Genomic DNA, 18,771 nt, shown 5'->3' with positions numbered 1-18,771 from the left:
TGTTACATTGCATTCACTAGTAGGAGTGAGAAAAACATCACGGGGTGGTGCGCATTGTATGGGTATGTGTTACATTACAATCACTAATAGGAGTGAGAAAAACATCACGGGGTGGTGCGCATTGTATGGGTGTGTGTTACATTGCATACACTAGTAGGAGTGAGAAAAACATCACGGGGTGGTGTGCATTGTATGGGTGTGTGTTACATTACATTCACTAGTAGGAGTGAGAAAAACATCTCGGGGTGGTGCGCATCGTGTGGGTGTGTGTTACATTAGATTCACTAGTAGGAGTGAGAAAAACATCACGTGGTGGTGCGCATTGTATGGGTGTGTGTTACATTAGATTCACTAGTAGGAGTGAGAAAAACCTCACGGGGTGGTGTGAATCGGAGGGTCTGAATTAGGATACGCAGTGAGTGGCAATGTAGGATGGAGAAAAGCACCGCGGGGTGGCCAGCATGGGGAGGTTAGGGAACATGCAGTGGCAATGTAGGATAAGTTTCTGAAAAACATCGCGGGGTGGTGCGCATTGTATGAGTGTGTGTTACATTAGATTCACTAGTAGGAGTGAAAAAAACATCACGGGGTGGTACGCATTGTATGGGTGTGTGTTACATTACATTCACTAGTAGGAGTGAGAAAAACATCACGTGGTGGTGCGCATTGTATGGGTGTGTGTTACTTTACATTCACTAGTAGGAGTGAGAAAAACATCACGGGGTGGTGCGCATTGTATGGGTGTGTGTTACATTACATTCACTAGTAGGAAGGAGAAAAACACAACGGGGTGGTGCGCATTGTATGGGTGTGTGTTACATTACATTCACTAGTAGGAGTGAGAAAAACATCACGGGGTGGTGCGCATTGTATGGGTGTGTGTTACATTACATTCACTATTAGGAGTGAGGAAAACATCACGGGGTGGTGCGCATCGTATGGGTGTGTGTTACATTACATTCACTAGTAGGAGTGAGAAAAACATCACGGGGTGGTGCGCATCGTATGGGTGTGTGTTACATTACATTCACTAGTAGGAGTGAGAAAAACATCACGGTGTGGTGCGCATCGTATGGGTGTGTGTTACATTACATTCACTAGTAGGAGTGAGAAAAACATCACGGGGTGGTGCTCATTGTATGGGTGTGTGTTACATTACATTCACTAGTAGGAGTGAGAAAAACATCACGGGGTGGTGCGCATTGTATGGTTGTGTGTTACATTACACTCACTACTAGGAGTGAGAAAAACATCACGGGGTGGTGCGCATTGTATGGGTGTGTGTTACATTAGATTCACTAGTAGGAGTGAGAAAAACATCACGGGGTGGTGCGCATTGTATGGGAGTGTGTTACATTAGATTCACTAGTAGGAGTGAGAAAATCATCACGGGGTGGTGCGCATTGTATGGGTGTGTGTTACATTAGATTCACTAGTAGGAGTGAGAAAAACATCACGGGGTGGTGCGCATTGTATGGGTGTGTGTTACATTAGATTCACTAGTAGGAGTGAGAAAATCATCACGGGGTGGTGCGCATTTTATGGGTGTGTGTTACATTACATTCACTAGTAGGAGTGAGAAAAACATCACGGGGTGGTGCGCATTGTATGGGTGTGTGTTACATTAGATTCACTAGTAGGAGTGAGAAAAACATCACGGGGTGGTGCGCATTGTATGGGTGTGTGTTACATTACATTCACTAGTAGGAGTGAGAAAAACATCACGGGGTGGTGCGCATTGTATGGGTGTGTGTTACATTACATTCACTATTAGGAGTGAGGAAAACATCACGGGGTGGTGCGCATCGTATGGGTGTGTGTTACATTACATTCACTAGTAGGAGTGAGAAAAACATCACGGGGTGGTGCTCATTGTATGGGTGTGTGTTACATTACATTCACTAGTAGGAGTGAGAAAAACATCACGGGGTGGTGCACATTGTATGGTTGTGTGTTACATTACACTCACTACTAGGAGTGAGAAAAACATCACGGGGTGGTGCGCATTGTATGGGTGTGTGTTACATTAGATTCACTAGTAGGAGTGAGAAAAACATCACGGGGTGGTGCGCATTGTATGGGAGTGTGTTACATTAGATTCACTAGTAGGAGTGAGAAAATCATCACGGGGTGGTGCGCATTGTATGGGTGTGTGTTACATTAGATTCACTAGTAGGAGTGAGAAAACATCACGGGGTGGTGCGCATTTTATGGGTGTGTGTTACATTAGATTCACTAGTAGGAGTGAGAAAAACATCACGGGGTGGTGCGCATTGTATGGGAGTGTGTTACATTAGATTCACTAGTAGGAGTGAGAAAATCATCACGGGGTGGTGCGCATTGTATGGGTGTGTGTTACATTACATTCACTAGTAGGAGTGAGAAAAAGATCACGGGGTGGTGCGCATTGTATGGGTGTGTGTTACATTACATTCACTAGTAGGAGTGAGAAAAACATCACGGGGTGGTGCGCATCGTAAGGGTGTGTGTTACATTACATTCACTAGTAGGAGTGAGAAAAACATCACGGGGTGGTGCGCATTGTATGGGTGTGTGTTACATTGCATTCACTAGTTGGAGTGAGAAAAACATCACGGGGTGGTGCGCATTGTATGGGTATGTGTTACATTACAATCACTAATAGGAGTGAGAAAAACATCACGGGGTGGTGCGCATTGTATGGGTGTGTGTTACATTAGATTCACTAGTAGGAGTGAAAAAAACATCACGGGGTGGTACGCATTGTATGGGTGTGTGTTACATTACATTCACTAGTAGGAGTGAGAAAAACATCACGGTGTGGTGCGCATTGTATGGGTGTGTGTTACATTACATTCACTAGTAGGAGTGAGAAAAACATCACGGGGTGGTGCGCATTGTATGGGTGTGTGTTACATTACATTCACTAGTAGGAATGAGAAAAACACAACGGGGTGGTGCGCATTCTATGGGTGTGTGTTACATTACATTCACTAGTAGGAGTGAGAAAAACATCACGGGGTGGTGCGCATTGTATGGGTGTGTGTTACATTACATTCACTATTAGGAGTGAGAAAAACATCACGGGGTGGTGCGCATCGTATGGGTGTGTGTTACATTACATTCACTAGTAGGAGTGAGAAAAACATCACGGGGTGGTGCGCATCGTATGGGTGTGTGTTACATTACATTCACTAGTAGGAGTGAGAAAAACATCACGGGGTGGTGCGCATTGTATGGGTGTGTGTTACATTACACTCACTACTAGGAGTGAGAAAAACATCACGGGGTGGTGCGCATTGTATGGGTGTGTGTTACATTAGATTCACTAGTAGGAGTGAGAAAAACATCACGGGGTGGTGCGCATTGTATCGGAGTGTGTTACATTAGATTCACTAGTAGGAGTGAGAAAATCATCACGGGGTGGTGCGCATTGTATGGGTGTGTGTTACATTAGATTCACTAGTAGGAGTGAGAAAAACATCACGGGGTGGTGCGCATTTTATGGGTGTGTGTTACATTAGATTCACTAGTAGGAGTGAGAAAAACATCACGGTGTGGTGCGCATTGTATGGGTGTGTGTTACATTACATTCACTAGTAGGAGTGAGAAAAACATCACGGGGTGGTGCGCATTGTATGGGTGTGTGTTACATTAGATTCACTAGTAGGAGTGAGAAAAACATCACGGGGTGGTGCGCATTGTATGGGTGTGTGTTACATTACATTCACTAGTAGGAGTGAGAAAAACATCACGGGGTGGTGCGCATTGTATGGTTGTGTGTTACATTACATTCACTCGTAGGAGTGAGAAAAACATCACGGGGTGGTGCGCATTGTATGGGTGTGTGTTACATTAGATTCACTAGTAGGAGTGAGAAAAACTTCACGGGGTGGTGCGCATCGTATGGGTGGGTGTTACATTACATTCACTAGTAGGAGTGAGAAAAACATCACGGGCTGGTGCGCATCGTATGGGTGTGTGTTACATTACATTCACAAGTAGGAGTGAGAAAAACATCACGGGGGGGTGCGCATCGTATGGGTGTGTGTTACATTACATTCACTGGTAGGAGTGAGAAAAACATCACGGGGTGGTGCGCATCGTATGGGTGTGTGTTACATTAGATTCACTAGTAGGATTGAGAAAAACATCACGGGGTGGTGCGCATCGTATGGGTGTGTGGTACATTACATTCACTAGTAGGAGTGAGAAAAACACCACTGGGTGGTGCGCATTGTATGGGTGTGTGTTACATTACATTCACTAGTAGGAGTGAGAAAAACATCACGGGGTGGTGCGCATTGTATGGGTGTGTGTTACATTACAATCACTAGTAGGAGTGAGAAAAATGTCACGGGGTGGTGCGCATCATAAGGGTGTGTGTTACATTACATTCACTAGTAGGAGTGAGAAAAACATCACGGGGTGGTGCGCATTGTATGGGTGTGTGTTACATTAGATTCACTAGTAGGAGTGAGAAACACATCACGGGGTGGTGCGCATTGTATGGGTGTGTGTTACATTAGATTCACTAGTAGGAGTGAGAAAAACATCACAGGGTGGTGCGCATGGTAGGGGTTTGTGTAACATTACATTCACTAATAGGAGTGAGAAAAACATCACGGGGTGGTGCGGATTGTATGGGTGTGTGTTACATTACATTCACTATTAGAAGTGAGAAAAACATCACGGGGTGGTGCACATTGTATGTGTGTGTGTTACATTAGATTCACTAGTAGGAGTGAGACAAACATCACGGGGTGGTGCGCATCGTATGGGTGTGTGTTACATTAGATTCACTAGTAGGAGTGAGAAAAACATCACGGGGTGGTGCGCATCGTATGGGTGTGTGTTACATTACATTCACTAGTAGGAGTGAGAAAAACATCACTGGGTGGTGCGCATTGTATGGGTGTGTGTTACATTACATTCACTAGTAGGAGTGAGAAAAACATCACGGGGTGGTGCGCATTGTATGGGTGGGTGTTACATTGCATTCACTAGTAGGAGTGAGAAAAACATCACGGGGTGGTGCGCATTGTATGGGTGTGTGTTACATTACAATCACTAATAGGAGTGAGAAAAACATCACGGGGTGGTGCGCATTGTATGGGTGTGTGTTACATTGCATTCACTAGTAGGAGTGAGAAAAACATCACGGGGTGGTGCGCATTGTATGGGTGTGTGTCACATTACATTCACTAGTTGGAGTGAGAAAAACATCTCGGGGTGGTGCGCATTGTATGGGTGTGTGTTACATTAGATTCACTAGTAGGAGTGAGAAAAACATCACGGGGTGGTGCGCATTGTATTGGTGTGTGTTACATTAGATTCACTAGTAGGAGTGAGAAAAACATCACGGGGTGGTGTGAATCGGAGGGTCTGAATTAGGATAGGCAGTGAGTGGCAATGTAGGATGGAGAAAAGCACCGCGGGGTGGTCAGCATGGGGAGGTTAGGGAACATGCAGTGGCAATGTAGGATAGGTTTCTGAAAAACATCGCGGGGTGGTGCGCATTGTATGGGTGTGTGTTACATTAGATTCACTAGTAGGAGTGAGAAAAACATCACGGGGTGGTACGCATTGTATGGGTGTGTGTTACATTACATTCATTAGTAGGAGTGAGAAAAACATCACGGGGTGGTGCGCATTGTATGGGTGTGTGTTACATTACATTCACTAGTAGGAGTGAGAAAAACATCACGGGGTGGTGCGCATTGTATGGGTGTGTGTTACATTACATTCACTAGTAGGAGTGAGAAAAACATCACGGGGTGGTGCGCATTGTATGGGTGTGTGTTACATTACATTCACTAGTAGGAGTGAGAATAACATCACGGGGTGGTGCTCATTGTATGGGTGTGTGTTACATTACATTCACTAGTAGGAGTGAGAAAAACATCACGGGGTGGTGCGCATTGTATGGGTGTGTATTACAGTACATTCACTACTAGGAGTGAGAAAAACATCACGGGGTGGTGTGAATCGGAGGGTCTGAATTAGGATAGGCAGTGAGTGGCAATGTAGGATGGAGAAAAGCACCACGGGGTGGTCAGCATGGGGTGGTCAGGGAACATGCAGTGGCAATGTAGGATAGGATTCTGAAAAACATCGCGGGTTGGTGCGCATTGTATGGGTGTGTGTTACTTTACATTCACTAGTAGGAGTGAGAAAAACATCTCGGGGTGGTGCGCATCGTATGGGTGTGTGTTACATTAGATTCACTAGTAGGAGTGAGAAAAACATCACGGGGTGGTGCGCATTGTATGGGTGTGTGTTACGTTAGATTCACTAGTAGGAGTGAGAAAAACATCACGGGTTGGTGTGAATCGGAGGGTCTGAATTAGGATAGGCAGTGAGTGGCAATGTAGGATGGAGAAAAGCACCGCGGGGTGGCCAGTATGGGGAGGTTAGGGAACATGCAGTGGCAATGTAGGATAAGTTTCTGAAAAACATCGCGGGGTGGTGCGCATTGTATGGGTGTGTGTTACATTAGATTCACTAGTAGGAGTGAGAAAAACATCACGGGGTGGTACGCATTGTATGGGTGTGTGTTACATTACATTCACTAGTAGGAGTGAGAAAAACATCACGGGGTGGTGCGCATTGTATGGGTGTGTGTTACATTACATTCACTAGTAGGAGTGAGAAAAACATCACGGGGTGGTGCGCATTGTATGGGTGTGTGTTACATTACATTCACTAGTAGGAGTGAGAAAAACATCACGGGGTGGTGCGCATTGTATGGGTGTGTGTTACATTACATTCACTAGTAGGAATGAGAAAAACACAACGGGGTGGTGCGCATTGTATGGGTGTGTGTTACATTACATTCACTAGTAGGAGTGAGAAAAACATCACGGGGTGGTGCGCATTGTATGGGTGTGTGTTACATTACATTCACTATTAGGAGTGAGAAAAACATCACGGGGTGGTGCGCATTGTATGGGTGTGTGTTACATTACATTCCCTAGTAGGAGTGAGAAAAACATCACGGGGTGGTGCGCATTGTATGGGTGTGTGTTACATTAGATTCACTAGTAGGAGTGAGAAAAACATCACGGGGTGGTGCGCATTGTATGGGTGTGTGTTACATTAGATTCACTAGTAGGAGTGAGAAAAACATCACGGGGTGGTGCGCATTGTATGGGTGTGTGTTACATTACATTCACTAGTAGGAGTGAGAAAAACATCACGGGGTGGTGCGCATTGTATGGGTGTGTGTTACATTAGATTCACTAGTAGGAGTGAGAAAAACATCACGGGGTGGTGCGCATTGTATGGGTGTGTGTTACATTACATTCACTAGTAGGAGTGAGAAAAACATCAAGGGGTGGTGCGCATTGTATGGGTGTGTGTTACATTACATTCACTAGTAGGAGTGAGAAAAATATCGCGGGGTGGTGCGCATTGTATGGGTGTGTGTTACATTACATTCACAACTAGGAGTGAGAAAAACATCACGGGGTGGTGCGCATTGTATGGGTGTGTGTTACATTGCATTCACTAGTAGGAGTGAGAAAAACATCACGGGGTGGTGCGCATTGTATGGGTGTGTGTTACATTACATTCACTAGTAGGAGTGAGAAAAACATCACGGGGTGGTGCGCATTGTATGGGTGTGTGTTACATTAGTTTCACTAGTAGGAGTGAGAAAAACATCACGGGGTGGTGCGCATTGTATGGGTGTGTGTTACATTAGATTCACTAGTAGGAGTGAGAAAAACATCACGGGGTGGTGCGCATTGTATGGGTGTGTGTTACATTAGATTCACTAGTAGGAGTGAGAAAAACATCACGGGGTGGTACACATTGTATGGGTGTGTGTTACATTACATTCACTAGTAGGAGTGAGAAAAACATCACGGGGTGGTGCGCATTGTATGGGTGTGTGTTACATTACATTCACTAGTAGGAGTGAGAAAAACATCACGGGTTGGTGCGCATTGTATGGGTGTGTGTTACATTACATTCACTAGTAGGAATGAGAAAAACACAACGGGGTGGTGCGCCTTGTATGGGTGTGTGTTACATTACATTCACTAGTAGGAGTGAGAAAAACATCACGGGGTGGTGCGCATTGTATGGGTGTGTGTTACATTACATTCACTATTAGGAGTGAGAAAAATATCACGGGGTGGTGCACATTGTATGGGTGTGTGTTACATTACATTCACTAGTAGGAGTGAGAAAAACATCACGGGGTGGTGCGCATTGTATGGGTGTGTGTTACATTACATTCACTAGTAGGAATGAGAAAAACACAACGGGGTGGTGCGCATTGTATGGGTGTGTGTTACATTACATTCACTAGTAGGAGTGAGAAAAACATCACGGGGTGGTGCGCATTGTATGGGTGTGTGTTACATTACATTCACTAGTAGGAGTGAGAAAAACATCACGGGGTGGTGCACATTGTATGGGTGTGTGTTACATTAGATTCACTAGTAGGAGTGAGAAACACATCACGGGGTGGTGCGCATCGTATGGGTGTGTGTTACATTAGATTCACTAGTAGGAGTGAGTAAAACATCACGGGGTGGTGCGCATTGTAGGGGTTTGTGTTACATTACATTCACTAATAGGAGTGAGAAAAACATCACCGGGTGGTGCGCATTGTATGGGTGTGTGTTACATTACATTCACTAGTAGAAGTGAGAAAAACATCACGGGGTGGTGCACATTGTATGGGTGTGTGTTACATTAGATTCACTAGTAGGAGTGAGAAAAATATCACGGGGTGGTGCGCATCGTATGGGTGTGTGTTACATTAGATTCACTAGTAGGAGTGAGAAAAACATCACGGGGTGGTGCGCATCGTATGGGTGTGTGTTACTTTACATTCACTAGTAGGAGTGAGAAAAACATCACTGGGTGGTGCGCATTGTATGGGTGTGTGTTACATTACATTCACTAGTAGGAGTGAGAAAAACATCACGGGGTGGTGCGCATTGTATGGGTGTGTGTTACATTACATTCACTAGTAGGAGTGAGAAAAACATCACGGGTTGGTGCGCATCGTAAGGGTGTGTGTTACATTACATTCACTAGTAGGAGTGAGAAAAACATCACGGGGTGGTGCGCATTGTATGGGTGTGTGTTACATTGCATTCACTAGTAGGAGTGAGAAAAACATCACGGGGTGGTGCGCATTGTATGGGTATGTGTTACATTACAATCACTAGTAGGAGTGAGAAAAACATCACGGGGTGGTGCGCATTGTATGGGTGTGTGTTACATTGCATACACTAGTAGGAGTGAGAAAAACATCACGGGGTGGTGCGCATTGTATGGGTGTGTGTTACATTACATTCACTAGTAGGAGTGAGAAAAACAACTCGGGGTGGTGTGCATCGTATGGGTGTGTGTTACATTAGATTCACTAGTAGGAGTGAGAACAACATCACGGGGTGGTGCGCATTGTATGGGTGTGTGTTACATTAGATTCACTAGTAGGAGTGAGAAAAACATCACGGGGTGGTGTGAATCGGAGGGTCTGAATTAGGATAGGCAGTGAGTGGCAATGTAGGTTGGAGAAAAGCACCGCGGGGTGGCCAGCATGGGGAGGTTAGGGAACATGCAGTGGCAATGTAGGATAAGTTTCTGAAAAACATCGCGGGGTGGTGCGCATTGTATGGGTGTGTGTTACATTAGATTCACTAGTAGGAGTGAGAAAAACATCACGGGGTGGTACGCATTGTATGGGTGTGTGTTACATTACATTCACTAGTAGGAGTGAGAAAAACATCACGGGGTGGTGCGCATTGTATGGGTGTGTGTTACATTAGATTCACTAGTAGGAGTGAGAAAAACATCACGGGGTGGTGCGCATTGTATGGGTATGTGTTACATTACAATCACTAATAGGAGTGAGAAAAACATCACGGGGTGGTGCGCATTGTATGGGTGTGTGTTACATTAGATTCACTAGTAGGAGTGAAAAAAACATCAAGGGGTGGTACGCATTGTATGGGTGTGTGTTACATTACATTCACTAGTAGGAGTGAGAAAAACATCACGGGGTGGTGCGCATTGTATGGGTGTGTGTTACATTACATTCACTAGTAGGAGTGAGAAAAACATCACGGGGTGGTGCGCATTGTATGGGTGTGTGTTACATTACATTCACTAGTAGCAATGAGAAAAACACAACGGGGTGGTGCGCATTGTATGTGTGTGTGTTACATTACATTCACTAGTAGGAGTGACAAAAACATCACGGGGTGGTGCGCATTGTATGAGTGTGTGTTACATTACATTCACTATTAGGAGTGAGAAAAACATCACGGGGTGGTGCGCATCGTATGGGTGTGTGTTACATGACATTCACTAGTAGGAGTGAGAAAAACATCACGGGGTGGTGCGCATCGTATGGGTGTGTGTTACATTACATTCACTAGTAGGAGTGAGAAAAACATCACGGGGTGGTGCGCATTGTATGGGTGTGTGTTACATTGCATTCACTAGTAGGAGTGAGAAAAACATCACGGGGTGGTGCGCATTGTATGGGTGTGTGTCACATTACATTCACTAGTTGGAGTGAGAAAAACATCTCGGGGTGGTGCGCATCGTATGGGTGTGTGTTACATTAGATTCACTAGTAGGAGTGAGAAAAACATCACGGGGTGGTGTGCATTGTATTGGTGTGTGTTACATTAGATTCACTAGTAGGAGTGAGAAAAACATCACGGGGTGGTGTGAATCGGAGGGTCTGAATTAGGATAGGCAGTGAGTGGCAATGTAGGATGGAGAAAAGCACCGCGGGGTGGTCAGCATGGGGAGGTTAGGGAACATGCAGTGGCAATGTAGGATAGGTTTCTGAAAAACATCGCGGGGTGGTGCGCATTGTATGGGTGTGTGTTACATTAGATTCACTAGTAGGAGTGAGAAAAACATCACGGGGTGGTACGCATTGTATGGGTGTGTGTTACATTACATTCATTAGTAGGAGTGAGAAAAACATCACGGGGTGGTGCGCATTGTATGGGTGTGTGTTACATTACATTCACTAGTAGGAGTGAGAAAAACATCACGGGGTGGTGCGCATTGTATGGGTGTGTGTTACATTACATTCACTAGTAGGAGTGAGAAAAACATCACGGGGTGGTGCGCATTGTATGGGTGTGTGTTACATTACATTCACTAATAGGAGTGAGAAAAACATCACGGGGTGGTGCTCATTGTATGGGTGTGTGTTACATTACATTCACTAGTAGGAGTGAGAAAAACATCACGGGGTGGTGCGCATTGTATGGGTGTGTGTTACAGTACATTCACTACTAGGAGTGAGAAAAACATCACGGGGTGGTGTGAATCGGAGGGTCTGAATTAGGATAGGCAGTGAGTGGCAATGTAGGATGGAGAAAAGCACCACGGGGTGGTCAGCATGGGGTGGTCAGGGAACATGCAGTGGCAATGTAGGATAGGATTCTGAAAAACATCGCGGGTTGGTGCGCATTGTATGGGTGTGTGTTACTTTACATTCACTAGTAGGAGTGAGAAAAACATCTCGGGGTGGTGCGCATCGTATGGGTGTGTGTTACATTAGATTCACTAGTAGGAGTGAGAAATACATCACGGGGTGGTGCGCATTGTATGGGTGTGTGTTACGTTAGATTCACTAGTAGGAGTGAGAAAAACATCACGGGTTGGTGTGAATCGGAGGGTCTGAATTAGGATAGGCAGTGAGTGGCAATGTAGGATGGAGAAAAGCACCGCGGGGTGGCCAGCATGGGGAGGTTAGGGAACATGCAGTGGCAATGTAGGATAAGTTTCTGAAAAACATCGCGGGGTGGTGCGCATTATATGGGTGTGTGTTACATTAGATTCACTAGTAGGAGTGAGAAAAACATCACGGGGTGGTACGCATTGTATGGGTGTGTGTTACATTACATTCACTAGTAGGAGTGAGAAAAACATCACGGGGTGGTGCGCATTGTATGGGTGTGTGTTACATTACATTCACTAGTAGGAGTGAGAAAAACATCACGGGGTGGTGCGCATTGTATGGGTGTGTGTTACATTACATTCACTAGTAGGAGTGAGAAAAACATCACGGGGTGGTGCGCATTGTATGGGTGTGTGTTACATTACATTCACTAGTAGGAGTGAGAAAAACACAACGGGGTGGTGCGCATTGTATGGGTGTGTGTTACATTAGATTCACTAGTAGGAGTGAGAAAAACATCACGGTGTGGTGCGCATTGTATGGGTGTGTGTTACATTACATTCACTAGTAGGAGTGAGAAAAACATCAAGGGGTGGTGCGCATTGTATGGGTGTGTGTTACATTACATTCACTAGTAGGAGTGAGAAAAACATCGCGGGGTGGTGCGCATTGTATGGGTGTGTGTTACATTACATTCACAACTAGGAGTGAGAAAAACATCACGGGGTGGTGCGCATTGTATGGGTGTGTGTTACATTGCATTCACTAGTAGGAGTGAGAAAAACATCACGGGGTGGTGCGCATTGTATGGGTGTGTGTTACATTAGATTCACTAGTAGGAGTGAGAAAAACATCACGGGGTGGTGCGCATTGTATGGGTGTGTGTTACATTAGATTCACTAGTAGGAGTGAGAAAAACATCACGGGGTGGTGCGCATTGTATGGGTGTGTGTTACATTACATTCACTAGTAGGAGTGAGAAAAACATCACGGGGTGGTGCGCATTGTATGGGTGTGTGTTACATTAGATTCACTAGTAGGAGTGAGAAAAACATCACGGGTTGGTGTGAATCGGAGGGTCTGAATTAGGATAGGCAGTGAGTGGCAATGTAGGATGGAGAAAAGCACCGCGGGGTGGCCAGCATGGGGAGGTTAGGGAACATGCAGTGGCAATGTAGGATAAGTTTCTGAAAAACATCGCGGGGTGGTGCGCATTGTATGGGTGTGTGTTACATTAGATTCACTAGTAGGAGTGAGAAAAACATCACGGGGTGGTACGCATTGTATGGGTGTGTGTTACATTACATTCACTAGTAGGAGTGAGAAAAACATCACGGGGTGGTGCGCATTGTATGGGTGTGTGTTACATTACATTCACTAGTAGGAGTGAGAAAAACATCACGGGGTGGTGCGCATTGTATGGGTGTGTGTTACATTACATTCACTAGTAGGAGGGAGAAAAACATCACGGGGTGGTGCGCATTGTATTGGTGTGTGTTACATTACATTCACTAGTAGGAATGAGAAAAACACAACGGGGTGGTGCGCATTGTATGGGTGTGTGTTACATTACATTCACTAGTAGGAGTGAGAAAAACATCACGGGGTGGTGCGCATTGTATGGGTGTGTGTTACATTACATTCACTATTAGGAGTGAGAAAAACATCACGGGGTGCTGCGCATTGTATGGGTGTGTGTTACATTACATTCACTAGTAGGAGTGAGAAAAACATCACGGGGTGGTGCGCATTGTATGGGTGTGTGTTACATTAGATTCACTAGTAGGAGTGAGAAAAACATCACGGGGTGGTGCGCATTTTATGGGTGTGTGTTACATTAGATTCACTAGTAGGAGTGAGAAAAACATCACGGGGTGGTGCGCATTGTATGGGTGTGTGTTACATTACATTCACTAGTAGGAGTGAGAAAAACATCACGGGGTGGTGCGCATTGTATGGGTGTGTGTTACATTAGATTCACTAGTAGGAGTGAGAAAAACATCACGGGGTGGTGCGCATTGTATGGGTGTGTGTTACATTACATTCACTAGTAGGAGTGAGAAAAACATCAAGGGGTGGTGCGTATTGTATGGGTGTGTGTTACATTACATTCACTAGTAGGAGTGAGAAAAACATCGCGGGGTGGTGCGCATTGTATGGGTGTGTGTTACATTACATTCACAACTAGGAGTGAGAAAAACATCACGGGGTGGTGCGCATTGTATGGGTGTGTGTTACATTGCATTCACTAGTAGGAGTGAGAAAAACATCACGGGGTGGTGCGCATTGTATGGGTGTGTGTTACATTACATTCACTAGTAGGAGTGAGAAAAACATCACGGGGTGGTGCGCATTGTATGGGTGTGTGTTACATTAGATTCACTAGTAGGAGTGAGAAAAACATCACGGGGTGGTGCGCATCGTATGGGTGTGTGTTACATTACATTCACTAGTAGGAGTGAGAAAAACATCACGGGGTGGTGCGCATTTTATGGGTGTGTGTTACATTACATTCACTAGTAGGAGTGAGAAAAACATCACGGGGTGGTGCGCATCGTATGGGTGTGTGTTACATTACATTCACTAGTAGGAGTGAGAAAAACATCACGGGGTGGTGCGCATTGTATGGGTGTGTGTTACATTAGATTCACTAGTAGGAGTGAGAAAAACATCACGGGGTGGTGCGCATTGTATGGGTGTGTGTTACATTAGATTCACTAGTAGGAGTGAGAAAAACATCACGGGGTGGTGTGAATCGAAGGGTCTGAATTAGGATAGGCAGTGAGTGGCAATGTAGGATGGAGAAAAGCACCGCGGGGTGGTCAGCATGGGGAGGTTAGGGAACATGCAGTGGCAATGTAGGATAGGTTTCTGAAAAACATCGCGGGGTGGTGCGCATTGTATGGGTGTGTGTTACATTAGATTCACTAGTAGGAGTGAGAAAAACATCACGGGGTGGTACGCATTGTATGGGTGTGTGTTACATTACATTCATTAGTAGGAGTGAGAAAAACATCACGGGGTGGTGCGCATTGTATGGGTGTGTGTTACATTACATTCACTAGTAGGAGTGAGAAAAACATCACGGGGTGGTGCGCATTGTATGGGTGTGTGTTACATTACATTCACTAGTAGGAGTGAGAAAAACATCACGGGGTGGTGCGCATTGTATGGGTGTGTGTTACATTACATTCACTAATAGGAGTGAGAAAAACATCACGGGGTGGTGCTCATTGTATGGGTGTGTGTTACATTACATTCACTAGTAGGAGTGAGAAAAACATCACGGGGTGGTGCGCATTGTATGGGTGTGTGTTACATTAGATTCACTAGTAGGAGTGAGAAAAACATCACGGGGTGGTGCGCATCGTATGGGTGTGTGTTACATTACATTCACTAGTAGGAGTGAGAAAAACATCACGGGGTGGTGCGCATTTTATGGGTGTGTGTTACATTACATTCACTAGTAGGAGTGAGAAAAACATCACGGGGTGGTGCGCATCGTATGGGTGTGTGTTACATTACATTCACTAGTAGGAGTGAGAAAAACATCACGGGGTGGTGCGCATTGTATGGGTGTGTGTTACATTAGATTCACTAGTAGGAGTGAGAAAAACATCACGGGGTGGTGCGCATTGTATGGGTGTGTGTTACATTAGATTCACTAGTAGGAGTGAGAAAAACATCACGGGGTGGTGTGAATCGAAGGGTCTGAATTAGGATAGGCAGTGAGTGGCAATGTAGGATGGAGAAAAGCACCGCGGGGTGGTCAGCATGGGGAGGTTAGGGAACATGCAGTGGCAATGTAGGATAGGTTTCTGAAAAACATCGCGGGGTGGTGCGCATTGTATGGGTGTGTGTTACATTAGATTCACTAGTAGGAGTGAGAAAAACATCACGGGGTGGTACGCATTGTATGGGTGTGTGTTACATTACATTCATTAGTAGGAGTGAGAAAAACATCACGGGGTGGTGCGCATTGTATGGGTGTGTGTTACATTACATTCACTAGTAGGAGTGAGAAAAACATCACGGGGTGGTGCGCATTGTATGGGTGTGTGTTACATTACATTCACTAGTAGGAGTGAGAAAAACATCACGGGGTGGTGCGCATTGTATGGGTGTGTGTTACATTACATTCACTAATAGGAGTGAGAAAAACATCACGGGGTGGTGCTCATTGTATGGGTGTGTGTTACATTACATTCACTAGTAGGAGTGAGAAAAACATCACGGGGTGGTGTGAATCGGAGGGTCTGAATTAGGATAGGCAGTGAGTGGCAATGTAGGATGGAGAAAAGCACCACGGGGTGGTCAGCATGGGGTGGTCAGGGAACATGCAGTGGCAATGTAGGATAGGATTCTGAAAAACATCGCGGGTTGGTGCGCATTGTATGGGTGTGTGTTACTTTACATTCACTAGTAGGAGTGAGAAAAACATCTCGGGGTGGTGCGCATCGTATGGGTGTGTGTTACATTAGATTCACTAGTAGGAGTGAGAAAAACATCACGGGGTGGTGCGCATTGTATGGGTGTGTGTTACGTTAGATTCACTAGTAGGAGTGAGAAAAACATCACGGATTGGTGTGAATCGGAGGGTCTGAATTAGGATAGGCAGTGAGTGGCAATGTAGGATGGAGAAAAGCACCGAGGGGTGGCCAGCATGGGGAGGTTAGGGAACATGCAGTGGCAATGTAGGATAAGTTTCTGAAAAACATCGCGGGGTGGTGCGCATTGTATGGGTGTGTGTTACATTAGATTCACTAGTAGGAGTGAGAAAAACATCACGGGGTGGTACGCATTGTATGGGTGTGTGTTACATTACATTCACTAGTAGGAGTGAGAAAAACATCACGGGGTGGTGCGCATTGTATGGGTGTGTGTTACATTACATTCACTAGTAGGAGTGAGAAAAACATCACGGGGTGGTGCGCATCGTATGGGTGTGTGTTACATTACATTCACTAGTAGGAGTGAGAAAAACATCACGGGGTGGTGCGCATTGTATGGGTGTGTGTTACATTACATTCACTAGTAGGAATGAGAAAAACACAACGGGGTGGTGCGCATTGTATGGGTGTGTGTTACATTACATTCACTAGTAGGAGTGAGAAAAACATCACGGGGTGGTGCGCATTGTATGGGTGTGTGTTACATTACATTCACTATTAGGAGTGAGAAAAACATCACGGGGTGGTGCGCATTGTATGGGTGTGTGTTACATTACATTCACTAGTAGGAGTGAGAAAAACATCACGGGGTGGTGCGCATTGTATGGGTGTGTGTTACATTACATTCACTAGTAGGAGTGAGAAAAACATCACGGGGTGGTGCGCATTGTATGGGTGTGTGTTACATTAGATTCACTAGTAGGAGTGAGAAAAACATCACGGGGTGGTGCGCATTGTATGGGTGTGTGTTACATTACATTCACTAGTAGGAGTGAGAAAAACATCACGGGGTGGTGCGCATTGTATGGGTGTGTGTTACATTAGATTCACTAGTAGGAGTGAGAAAAACATCACGGGGTGGTGCGCATTGTATGGGTGTGTGTTACATTACATTCACTAGTAGGAGTGAGAAAAACATCAAGGGGTGGTGCGCAATGTATGGGTGTGTGTTACATTACATTCACTAGTAGGAGTGAGAAAAACATCGCGGGGTGGTGCGCATTGTATGGGTGTGTGTTACATTACATTCACAACTAGGAGTGAGAAAAACATCACGGGGTGGTGCGCATTGTATGGGTGTGTGTTACATTGCATTCACTAGTAGGAGTGAGAAAAACATCACGGGGTGGTGCGCATTGTATGGGTGTGTGTTACATTACATTCACTAGTAGGAGTGAGAAAAACATCACGGGGTGGTGCGCATTGTATGGGTGTGTGTTACATTAGATTCACTAGTAGGAGTGAGAAAAACATCACGGGGTGGTGCGCATTGTATGGGTGTGTGTTACATTACATTCACTAGTAGGAGTGAGAAAAACATCACGGGGTGGTGCGCATTGTATGGTTGTGTGTTACATTAGATTCACTAGTAGGAGTGAGAAAAACATCACGGGGTGGTACGCATTGTATGGGTGTGTGTTACATTAGATTCACTAGTAGGAGTGAGAAAAACATCACGGGGTGGTGCGCATTGTATGGGTGTGTGTTACATTACATTCACTAGTAGGAGTGAGAAAAACATCACGGGTTGGTGCGCATTGTATGGGTGTGTGTTACATTACATTCACTAGTAGGAATGAGAAAAACACAACGGGGTGGTGCGCCTTGTATGGGTGTGTGTTACATTACATTCACTAGTAGGAGTGAGAAAAACATCACGGGGTGGTGCGCATTGTATGGGTGTGTGTTACATTACATTCACTATTAGGAGTGAGAAAAATATCACGGGGTGGTGCACATTGTATGGGTGTGTGTTACATTACATTCACTAGTAGGAGTGAGAAAAACATCACGGGGTGGTGCGCATTGTATGGGTGTGTGTTACATTACATTCACTAGTAGGAGTGAGAAAAACATCACGGGGTGGTGCGCATTGTATGGGTGTGTGTTACATTACATTCACTAGTAGGAGTGAGAAAAACATCACGGGGTGGTGCACATTGTATGGGTGTGTGTTACATTAGATTCACTAGTAGGAGTGAGAAACACATCACGGGGTGGTGCGCATCGTATGGGTGTGTGTTACATTACATTCACTAGTAGGAGTGAGAAAAACATCACGGGGTGGTGCGCATTGTATGGGTGTGTGTTACATTAGATTCACTAGTAGGAGTGAGAAAAACATCACGGGGTGGTGCGCATTGTATGGGTGTGTGTTACATTACATTCACTAGTAGGAGTGAGAAAAACATCACGGGGTGGTGCGCATTGTATGGGTGTGTGTTACATTACATTCACTAGTAGGAGTGAGAAAAACATCACGGGGTGGTGCGCATTGTATGGGTGTGTGTTACATTAGATTCACTAGTAGGAGTGAGAAAAACATCACGGGGTGGTGCGCATTGTATGGGTGTGTGTTACATTACATTCACTAGTAGGAGTGAGAAAAACATCAAGGGGTGGTGCGTATTGTATGGGTGTGTGTTACATTACATTCACTAGTAGGAGTGA

Source organism: Cavia porcellus, unplaced genomic scaffold (assembly GCF_034190915.1).
Source record: "Cavia porcellus strain 051 isolate PalLab524CR breed Dunkin Hartley unplaced genomic scaffold, mCavPor4.1 scaffold_13, whole genome shotgun sequence".
NCBI lineage: Eukaryota > Metazoa > Chordata > Mammalia > Rodentia > Caviidae > Cavia > Cavia porcellus.
Note: the sequence above shows the minus strand (reverse complement) of the source record.